This window comes from Podarcis melisellensis, assembly GCF_964234715.1.
Source record: "Podarcis melisellensis genome assembly, chromosome: 5".
Taxonomy (NCBI): Eukaryota; Metazoa; Chordata; class Lepidosauria; order Squamata; family Lacertidae; genus Podarcis; species Podarcis melisellensis.
Window position 1 is genome coordinate 72309381 of NC_138537.1, and position 8085 is coordinate 72317465.

An 8085-nucleotide genomic window follows, 5' to 3' on the forward strand; every position below is an offset into this window, starting at 1 on the left:
GTGGGAATGCTACTCTCATCGGATGTACATCAGGCAGTGGTCAGTTTCAGCAACATCTCCAAGTAGAGGAGATGAGCCAGAGGAACTCTGCTGTGTTGTCACTTTCTTTCAATAAAAGCTAATTGCATTTTGTGTCTCAAGTTTTTTCCTGCCCCATGAATGATCTGTGCTTACCTGACAGCTCCTTGACACTGCCTCAGGTGGCAGAAGCCCTCAAGTGCTGAATGGGAGATGCCACACTCTGCTCTTCCCTGTTCATGTGTGACAGTTTGTGTTGAGTGCATCTCTGTAGTTGTGTGGGTGTGGATGATAAAGGTGTGTGGGTGTGTCTCTGTGTGTATAGCTCTGTCCACTTTAGCTGGCCTGCCCCCTGCCCCAACATACCCAATGGGCACCAGCCAGCTCTACTTAACCTCATTGAGATCATTCCCTATTCAGGTTTTCTCCCCACCAAATTGAAAAGTGCTAAAGAGAACAAATTATTTCCCTGCATTCCACACAAGTTAACACACAATTCAAAAGCAGCAGACAAATGGAACAGCTCTTCTGTTGAACTGTTCCCAAATGGCACCCAGGGATAGCAATTTTGAGAAAAGCATTTTGTGGTATTAAACTTCCATATTTAGCATCTCTCTCTTTCTTTTCTTTTCTTCTATTAATACATCCTTCAGCGCTCTACAATGAAAGTATGCCCTCTAGTATGGAAAGCTATATGCAAAGCACACAATAGTACTGAAAGCTATATGCAAAGCACACAGTAGTCACTAGCCAGCAAAATGGGGATGAAATAAATGTGTAGGTTTGCTATCAATTTTAATGGGAGCCTGTAAGTCCTTTCTTAAAATAATTTATTGGGCAAAGGTATTTTGTGATTAAAAGGGGATTTTCCTTGGATTCAGTGGTGGGTAACATATTTTTAAATATTTGAACGATGCTGACAATGCAACAAAACTGAATGTCATTATGAGCCAAACTGCGCATGACAATCCAAATGGGTTGATGGGCAAGAGGTTGCATTGAACTGAGACATCTCTCTGCCCTCTATTACCAAAGCCTACTATCAGTGCAATCTGGGATTGCCTATCCTCCCTGCCGGCAAACAAATGTATGGACAGTCAGGGCTGAGTTGTCATGGATTCTCTTGGATCCCAAACTGCTCTCACAGCTGGTGCTAGCCAGCATAGGGCCTGATCCAGAAATTAGGTAAACCCTGGATAGGATTGTCCTTCCCTTGAAGGAGCAGATAAATAATCTGGGAGTGCTCTTAAACATTGCCACTTGAGACTCAGTTACTATTGGTGGCCTGGAGTGTTTTTGGCCAGCTTTAGTTGGCCATCCAGCTATGACCATTCCTGGGCAGGAATAGCATGGTTGCAGTAGTACATATACTGGTAACCTGATTGGATTATAGCAGTGCACTCTCCTTGGGGTTGCTGTTGAAGATTTCACGGAAGCTGCAATTTTGGGGATTGAATAACCATACCCAATGAGTGCTCACTTATAGTTCTTTGCCATCATCCTGGAAAAAAGTGACAAGTGGACTGTGGCAGAGTTCTGTCCTGGGCCCATTGTTGATCACTGTCTTTATAAACTACTTGGATGAAGGAACTGAGGGCACGCTCATCAAATTTTCAGGTAACGCAGAAGGGACAACTAATGTCGCAGAAGACAGAGTTGGGATTCAAGATGACCTTAACAGATTGGAGAACTGGGCCAAAACTAACAAAATGAATTTCAATAAGAACAAATGTAACATTCAACACTTAGGCAGGAAGAACCAGCTGCACAAATATAAGACAGTGGATACCTGACTAGCCAGTAGTACATCTAGGCTGTATCAACAGAAGTATAGTGTCCTGATCAAGGGCAGTAATAGTCCCACTATATTTTGCCTTGGTCAGAGGACACCTGGAGTACTGTGTCCAGTTCTGGGCACCACAATTTAAGAAGGATATTGACAAGCTGGAACGCTGAGCAGAGGAAGATAATCAAGGGGCTGGAAACCAAACTTTATGAGAAATGGTTGAGGGAGTTGGGTTTGCTTAGCCTGGAAAAGAGGAGACTGAGAGGAGATGTGATAGCCATCTTCAAATATCTAAAGGGCTATCACATGGTAGATGGAGCAAGCTTGTTTTCTCCTGCTCTGGAGGGTAGAAGCCAAACCAAGGCTTCAAGTTACAAGAAAGTAGATAACTCTTGTGGTCCCTTCCAGCTCTATAATACTATGATTCTACTATTCTTTAATGCGTTTATTATTTCTTATTGTGTTTTCTTGTATTAACATTTGAATTCCATGTAATTAAAAAAACACTTTACGATTACCAAACAACAGGCAGATAAACCATTAAGCCCATCAAAACACTCAACAATTTTCAAGTGGTTGGAGGGGGAGAGACTTTGGCAATCTCTGATCTAGAGGGCACCAAGTTACAGAAAGCTCCTCTAGTATGTTACCTGAAGAGGAGTGGACTGCAAGCTTTACAGGTTAACACACTCTCTCAATCACACACACACACACACACACACACACACACACACACACACACAGGTTTACTCCAGGGTCATTACAACATGAGGCTGTTGAACTGTAATTACAAAGGAAGTGGGTTGGCCAGCCATGCTAACCAAAAGACAAAGGTGGATCTGTGGGAGCATGACTGGTTTGGTCGTACCAGGCATGGAGCTTTTGGGGCTCCACAGCAGGCACCGCAACTATGACATCCAACAGGAGGCAAGAGGGTGATGGATTTGGGCGTTGCACAGGGCACCACTGAAATTTGAGGTGCCGGGGTCTGCAACAGAAAAAGATTTGTTGATGAAGCTTTATATGATGTTTCCAAATTTGGTGCAACAAATGCTCTTTGGGTCTGTTGGGACACGTTTTCAGTGCTGAATTAAATCTTGTGGAGGCCCTTAGGCAGTCAAAATCTGGGAGGGCGGGGCTCATGTGTGCACTCTAGTCAGATAACATTGAACTAAGAAAGCTTGATTGTAATTTTCTTTCAAGGTCAAATCAATATTGTCACAGGGCCCCTAAAAGGTGTAAGGCCCATAGGCCCGTGCCTATTCTGCCTATCTGGTAATCCAGCACTGCATGTTTTATGAGCAAACATTGTAAGTTCCTAAACATTAAGTACAAATAAATATATTTATTAACTCTGATTTCCAGAACTTTCTCAAAACTGATGCTTCTAATCTCCCTGAGAAACAGGATCAGAGAAGAAAGGCGGCCTGCCCACCAAATGCAAACATGTTCCCAAATTCATGCAAATTATGCCATTTATATGTAAATAATATGTGTAAACTGAGTCCGTCCAGCTCATATATTTATGCAGAATAAATCACCCACTCCTCTTTTTGGATGAATGATAGTTTATCTAAAATAAGTATGAATTCCCTCCTATTTGAATTTTTAAAATCCCATTACTAGTGGCTGAAAGATGTCATCCATCACCCTCATGATGATAAATATCTAAACATCCTTTTACTCTTCCCTTAACTTTTGGATGGTCAGTGCATTCCCTAGCAAACTCACCATCAAATATAAGGACTTCATTATCCTTTTCCCTAAAAACAAATTTCCAAACTGTCAAATATGGTTGAACAAGGGTGATTTCATTTTCTGATACTTTTAGTTATAATAGTTATTCCTTCATTACGATAATCATTACAAATGAGTATGTGGTCAGTAGTTTCTAGCTGTCATATCAATTATACAGCTTTCTCTGTTGTCTCCTATTGTGTCCAAGCTAACCTTTTATTTTATGCCCAATAATGAGCTAAACCTAACCTAAACTTATTTATTTATTTATTTATTTTATTTAATGAATATAGGCAATACATGTGCCATACAAACTCTAAATAATTATATATGAACATTAATAAGCAGATTGTTTTGTGCAATACATTCTATTATATAAACTATTCAATATTCCTATGATAATACAAGACCTTTAAGATTATATTTCATTTTCTCTTTAAAATCTAAATGTAAATTTATTATCTATTAGAGATAAATCCATTACAGATAGGAATTACCTCTAAACTCTCATATCAAATATTTAAATAATTGTGTTTGCTTATAAAAAATGGAAATAAATTTAGATTCATTTCCTTTATAGCAGTGAACAGTCTAACCTTTAATCTGTTATACCTAGTTCTTAGATAAATAGATAAATTCCATTCAATCATTTCTTCCCTTATCATTTTATATGAGCTTATCATCCCAGTTAACTTTGTCAGCTAAGCATTTATAACTACAGTATAATAATCATATACCTTTCACGAATGACACTGTCAAATAAAAATAAAATAAAACGTATAATAAAATGTTTCCCTTGTGGTTAATTAGAGCCTTCCCTAAATGTTTCTTTTTTGGTTGAGTGATTTAGTTGTTGTTTTTTAAAGAAACTTGTGGAAACATGCTATCAGCTGCCCTTGTGAATTTATTCCTGGGAGGTAGTTTATTTCAGAACATCTTTCAATCTAAAATGAAAGCGTAAACAAGACTGGAACACCTTTTCAGAATATTTTTCTAATATGATTAAAGGCATTCATTTGATTTACGAAAAGGTAATTGACTCATAAACTGCAAATTGTAGTTTTGAAGCAACCAGCTTTTAATTGGAGTTGTCCATTCTAAATGGATGCTTATTAGCAATATCAGAATATAGGATGATCCATTGAACTGCTCTTCTTAAGGCAACCACTGGTCCTCTGCTTGTGGCAGTTGCCGACCAATGGAGAACTTCAAACAATCAGAAAAGGGGAAAGGAAAGCCTAGGGGCATAGGTTGCAATTGAAAAGCTGAGCTCTCCTCACCAAAATGAGTTACAATTAAATATACTTGAGGAATTCAATATTTGCAAATTCTAGTACAAATTTACCTGATCTGTATCTCTTGGACTAGTGTGCATACTGGAACTTGGTGATCTAGCAGCCTTCACATTTCCCAACTGTTCTGGAGCAGTTCTTGCCAAAAAAGTACATTTGAAAATGCCTATTTTGAGAGGGAATGTGTACTTTGGGGAGAAACAGATGGAATCCATGAGAAATATATTTTGCAGCACTGCTGCAAGTGGCATCTCCAGCCTCATTTATGTTGTCCTTAAAAGTGAGAGAAGCATCATGACCATGTCACACTCAGCTCCTGATAAACTGTGTCCAGGACAGGGCAAAACAAAGGCTGAGAACCAGGAAGCAAGATGAATTTGTTCATGGCCAACAAGAAATGACAAAAACATAGTCTCCCTGGTGCCCAGAGCTGCCTGATCTGTGTAGGGGGTAGGGGTTAGGGTATACTAGTAGACCCTCTCTGGTCTGTTAGTGCAAGGAGGTTTCCAGGCTTTTGTTGCTGGTCTTCCTGCTGTTCCAACCTTTGGCCAGATGTGGCTTTGCACAGACCTACAATTCCCAGCACCCAACTGCCATTCCCATTATTCTTTGAGGAAAGCCATGTGCTTTAAATTTGCCTTCAGGGTATGGTCTGTATGCAGACTGTATCTCTTACAGACATTCTGTGGGTTTCCACTGAAGGCTCAAAGGTAGGTGATCTCTACCCAGGAACAGCAAACACAAAAAGATGTTGGAAGTCTTAATTCTCTTTACAACTAGTAGCACCTTCCTTAGGATGTAACCACATCCTTTGTCAAACATCTAGGATGAGTACATCCCTAGAGTAGGTGAGTTGCTTAAAATTATCCCCACCCCCTAAATAAATTCTGTATATGTTTAGGTCAATTACTTTTTTAATCAAATATTTTCAGACTTTCACCAATGGTGGCATTCTGTGGTATTTACCTTTGTTTCTAATGATTGAATTAAAGGCCAGACAGCTAATCAATGAAAGGATGTAGACATCCTTGTTTTCTAAATCATTTCATATCAGTTTGAGAAGTATTTCTATGCCAACAACCTTCCAAGTAAAAATAATATTGAATGTAACTGATAATTAGGATCTTATTTCAACATTGGTTGTTGTTGCATTTTTCATTTTTTCAAAAAGCTTGTCTTCTGGTTGCAATCTTTAAACAAAGAGTAAACAGAACCATTGGCCATCACAAAAATTGTCTAACCTATAAAGAGAGGGGCGGCTACTACATAACCTGGCTCGTAACAGAAGAGTGTAAATCAGCAGTGAGGCAGAGCACAAAGGCGATCTGCTGATCAGAAGAATAAAACACTGCGGTAGAAAGATGTGCTCTCTGGCTGACTACAGTAGATAGATGGGAGAGAACATGAAGAAAAACCATTATAATGGAAGGATAAATCAGTAGGGAAAAGATCAGCAGCAAAAAAGGGGCTACAATAAAGATGACATGAAAATCAAAGGACAGAGCAGTAAACAAAAGTAAAATACATCCACAAAGGACAGAAACAAACAAAGTACTGTCCTAATGAATGCAAAAAAAAATCCTGTCATACCGCAAAATATAGAACAAGTATAAGTTAAGGGGTGCAGAAGTATTCATGTGTGAAGAAATAATCACAAAAGACTAGGAAGCCTCACCACAACTGGACAGCATGGAACAAGAAGGAGAGAACAAAAGATTTGCATAAAATATTTGCAGAGCATAAAATAGAAGTGTATTCCTTTCTGCAATTCAACAAATTTTAAATTCCCATTTGTAAGAGTAACAACCAATTGTGTCCAAGGCTGGTTAACATACAATAACAACTTTCTGTCACTGCAAAGCCAGTATGATGTAGATCAGGGATGAGGAACCTTTGGTCCTTTGGATTACAACTTCAATCATCCCTGAACACTTGTCATGCTACTTCAGGTTGCTGGAAGTGGAAGACCAGCAGCATCTGGAAAGCCAGAGGTTCCTCATCCTTGATGTAGGCAAGGGCTTCAAACCAGAGAAAATTAGTCAAGTCCCATTGACATCAGTAGAACAAGTTGCTTGTGCTTGATATAAGCCTCATGATCAAGCCCAGCCCTACCATTAGAGTGAGGTGATTGCCTCAAGCAGCAGGTGCTGGGTGGCAGGCAGCAGTGAACTGATGTACATTCTTCCTGAGTTCACCAGGCATTCTTCTATTGGAGGATAGAACTCTGCATGTCACACAACCTGTCTTGTACCACCTGCTTCCCTCAGAGGTGGCAGAGGACTTCTCCAAGTGGAATTGTGGAGGGGGAGCTCTTGTCTTTTGCCTCAGGCAGAAAAATATTTTGAGCCAGTCCTGGCCACAATTGGACTTAAGCATGATATTATCTAGAGTGTTCAGTTTGCTATTTGGGTTCAAATCGATGCTCCACTCAGAAAGGATACCTTGCTACTATAGAGACAGTGCAAATTTGAAATCTAAGTCAGAAATTAGAGTAATTCAAAAAGAGTGGAGCATATTACACCTGCAGAAGGTTTCAACACTTCCTGTTAGAAGACGTGCCTAGTTGTTGAAGATGCATAAACAAATTATTCAAAAATATTTTTTGCTGAACCCATCTAACAATGAATACATGTTAATTTGCCTGCAAAACTAGCCTGCCTTATTTCAGAAGAAATAATATTGCTTGAATCTCACAGGACTTCTGTTGATTCACACTAACCTGGCAAATCTAATTAGTTTTGCCATGAGCATTTGTTAAGCAGATGCCTGATTTGAGTGTGTTTTTAGCTTAATGAACCTGTTCCAACCAGACAAGAAATTGCTCTGATGAAACCTCTGCCATTATCAAAGCTAGGCCTCCAAGTGATCCATCCAAATTAGCAACTTTGTATTTAAGAGATCTAAGCATTTCCACAGCACTGTTGAAACAGTTTGTTCTCAGATGTAAAGGTAGTTCTGAAAATGAAGGCAAAGCTTAGGACGTCTGGGACAAATAATGGAACTGGCTTCAATAGCCTGTTCACCCCACTGTACTTTTAGGACTTTTAAATGCAGGCAGACAGGTATGTCCCAGTTCAATTGCTCACCGTCTTTCCCATCACGATGCCACATTAGACACAGAAATAATGTCTGGACATACAAATACTGGGCTGAATGAGGGCTAACAAACTCAAATTGAATCCTGGGAAGACAGAGGTTTTGTGGGTATAGTTCCTGTATCTCAGAATTGGATGGGGTTGCATGGAATGAGTG